Raw genomic sequence first — 3,936 nt, 5'->3', positions numbered from 1 at the left:
AGATGGAGATCACAGGCACAAGATGATGATGGCCATATCATATCACTTATATTGATTGCATGCGATGTTTATCTTTTATGCATCTTATCTTGCTTTGATTGACGGTAGCATTATAAGATGATCTCTCACTAAAATTATCAAGAAGTGTTCTCCCTAAGTATGCACCGTTGCGAAAGTTCTTCGTGCTGAGACACCACGTGATGATCGGGTGTGATAGGCTCTACGTTCAAATACAATGGGTGCAAAACAGTTGCACACGCGGAATACTCAGGTTATACTTGACGAGCCAAGCATACACAGATATGGCCTCGGAACACGGAGACCGAAAGGTCGAGCGTGAATCATATAGTAGATATGATCAACATAGTGATGTTCACCAATGAAACTACTCCATCTCACGTGATGATCGGACATGGTTTAGTTGATTTGGATCACGTGATCACTTAGAGGATTAGAGGGATGTCTATCTAAGTGGGAGTTCTTAAGTAATTTGATTAATTGAACTTAAATTTATCATGAACTTAGTACCTGATAGTATCTTGCTTATGTATGTTTGATTGTAGATAGATGGCCCGTGCTGTTGTTCCGTTGAATTTTAATGCGTTCCTTGAGAAAGCAAAGTTGAAAGATGATGGTAGCAATTACACGGACTGGGTCCGTAACTTGAGGATTATCCTCATTGCTGCACAGAAGAATTACGTCCTGGAAGCACCGCTGGGTGCCAGGCCTGCTGCTGGAGCAACACCAGATGTTATGAACGTCTCGCAGAGCAAAGCTGATGACTACTCGATAGTTCAGTGTGCCATGCTTTACGGCTCAGAATCGGGACTTCAACGACGTTTTGAACGTCATGGAGCATATGAAATGTTCCAGGAGTTGAAGTTAATATTTCAAGCAAATGCCCGAATTGAGAGATATGAAGTCTCCAATAAGTTCTATAGCTGCAAGATGGAGGAGAACAGTTCAGTCAGTGAGCATATACTCAAAATGTCTGGGTATAATAATCACTTGATTCAGATGGGAGTTAATCTTCCAGATGATTGCGTCATTGACAGAATTCTCCAATCACTGCCACCAAGCTACAAGAGCTTCGTGATGAACTATAATATGCAAGGGATGAACAAGACTATTCCCGAGCTCTTCGCAATGCTGAAAGCTGCGGAGGTAGAAATCAAAAAGGAGCATCAAGTGTTGATGGTCAACAAGACCATTAGTTTCAAGAAAAAGGGCAAAGGGAAGAAGAAGGGGAACTTCAAGAAAAACGGCAAGCAAGTTGCTGCTCAAGAGAAGAAACCCAAGTCTGGACCTAAGCCTAAAACTGAGTGCTTCTACTGCAAGCAGACTGGTCACTGGAAGCGGAACTGCCCCAAGTATTTGGCGGATAAGAAGGATGGCAAGGTGAACAAAGGTATATGTGATATACATGTTATTGATGTGTACCTTACTAACGCTCGCAGTAGCACCTGGGTATTTGATACTGGTTCTGTTGCTAATATTTGCAACTCGAAACAGGGACTACAGATTAAGCGAAGATGGGCTAAGGACGAGGTGACGATGCGCGTGGGAAACGGTTCCAAAGTCGATGTGATCGCGGTCGGCACGCTACCTCTACATCTACCTTCGGGATTAGTATTAGACCTAAATAATTGTTATTTGGTGCCAGCGTTGAGCATGAACATTATATCTGGATCTTGTTTGATGCGAGACGGTTATTCATTTAAATCAGAGAATAATGGTTGTTCTATTTATATGAGTAATATCTTTTATGGTCATGCACCCTTGAAGAGTGGTCTATTTTTGATGAATCTCGATAGTAGTGATACACATATTCATAATGTTGAAGCTAAAAGATGCAGAGTTGATAATGATAGTGCAACTTATTTGTGGCACTGCCGTTTAGGTCATATCGGTGTAAAGCGCATGAAGAAACTCCATACTGATGGACTTTTGGAACCATTTGATTATGAATCACTTGGTACTTGCGAACCGTGCCTCATGGGCAAGATGACTAAAACGCCGTTCTCCGGTACTATGGAGAGAGCAACAGATTTGTTGGAAATCATACATACAGATGTATGTGGTCCAATGAATGTTGAAGCTCGTGGAGGATATCGTTATTTTCTCACCTTCACAGACGATTTAAGCAGATATGGGTATATCTACTTAATGAAACATAAGTCTGAAACATTTGAAAAGTTCAAAGAATTTTAGAGTGAAGTTGAAAATCATCGTAACAAGAAAATAAAGTTTCTACGATCTGATCGTGGAGGAGAATATTTGAGTTACGAGTTTGGTGTACATTTGAAGCAATGCGGAATAGTTTCGCAACTCACGCCACCTGGAATATCACAGCGTAATGGTGTGTCCGAACGTCGTAATCGTACTTTACTAGATATGGTGCGATCTATGATGTCTCTTATTGATTTACCGCTATCGTTTTGGGGTTATGCTTTAGAGACGGTCGCATTCACGTTGAATAGGGCACCATCGAAATCGGTTGAGACGACGCCTTATGAACTATGGTTTGGCAAGAAACCAAAGTTGTCGTTTCTGAAAGTTTGGGGCTGCGATGCTTATGTCAAAAAGCTTCAACCTGATAAGCTCGAACCCAAATCGGAGAAATGTGTCTTCATAGGATATCCAAAGGAAACTATTGGATACACCTTCTATCACAGATCCGAAGGAAAGACTTTTGTTGCTAAATTCGGAAACTTTCTGGAGAAGGAGTTTCTCTCGAAAGATGTGAGTGGGAGGAAAGTAGAACTTGATGAGGTAACTGTACCTGCTCCCTTATTGGAAAGTAGTACATCACAGAAAACTGTTTCTGCGACACCTACACCAATTAGTGAGGAAGCTAATGATAATGATCATGAAACTTCAGGACAAGATACTACTGAACCTCGTAGATCAACCAGAGTGAGATCCGCGCCAGAGTGGTACGGTAATCTTGTTCTGGAAATCATGCTGCTAGATCATGATGAACCTACGAACTATGAAGAAGCGATGGTGAGCCCAGATTCCGCAAAATGGCTTGAAGCCATGAAATTTGAGATGGGATCCATGTATGAGAACAAAGTATGGACTTTGGTTGACTTGCCCGATGATCGGCAAGCAATTGAGAATAAATGGATTTTCAAGAAGAAGACTGACGCTGACGGTAATATTACTGTCTACAAAGCTCGACTTGTCGCAAAAGGTTTTCGAGAAGTTCAAGGGGTTGACTACGATGAGACCTTCTCACCCGTAGCGATGCTTAAGTCTGTCCGAATCATGTTAGCAATTGCCGCATTTTATGATTATGAAATTTGGCAGATGGATGTCAAAACTGCATTCCTGAATGGATTTCTGGAAGAAGAGTTGTATATGATGCAACCGAAAGGTTTTGTCGATACAAAAGGAGCTAACAAAGTGTGCAAGCTCCAGCGAACCATTTATGGACTGGTGCAAGCCTCTCGGAGTTGGAATAAACGCTTTGATAGTGTGATCAAAGCATTTGGTTTTATACAGACTTTCGGAGAAGCCTGTATTTACAAGAAAGTGAGTGGGAGCTCTGTAGCATTTCTGATATTATATGTAGATGACATATTACTGATTGGAAATGATATAGAATTTCTGGATAGCATAAAGGGATACTTGAATAAGAGTTTTTCAATGAAAGACCTCGGTGAAGCTGCTAACATATTAGGCATAAAGATCTATAGAGATAGATCAAGACGCTTAATTGGACTTTCACAAAGCACATACCTTGACAAGATTTTGAAGAATTTTAAAATGGATCAAGCAAAGAAAGGGTTCTTGCCTGTGTTACAAGGTGTGAAGTTGAGTCAGACTCAATGCCCGACCACTGCAGAAGATAGAGAGAAAATGAAATATGTTCCCTATGCTTCAGCCATAGGCTCTATCATGTATGCAATGTTGTGTACCAGACCTGATGTG

Source organism: Triticum urartu, chromosome 7A (genome assembly GCF_056163025.1).
Source record: "Triticum urartu cultivar PI428250 chromosome 7A, HENAU_Tu73, whole genome shotgun sequence".
NCBI classification, from domain to species: Eukaryota; Viridiplantae; Streptophyta; class Magnoliopsida; order Poales; family Poaceae; genus Triticum; species Triticum urartu.
Note: the sequence above shows the minus strand (reverse complement) of the source record.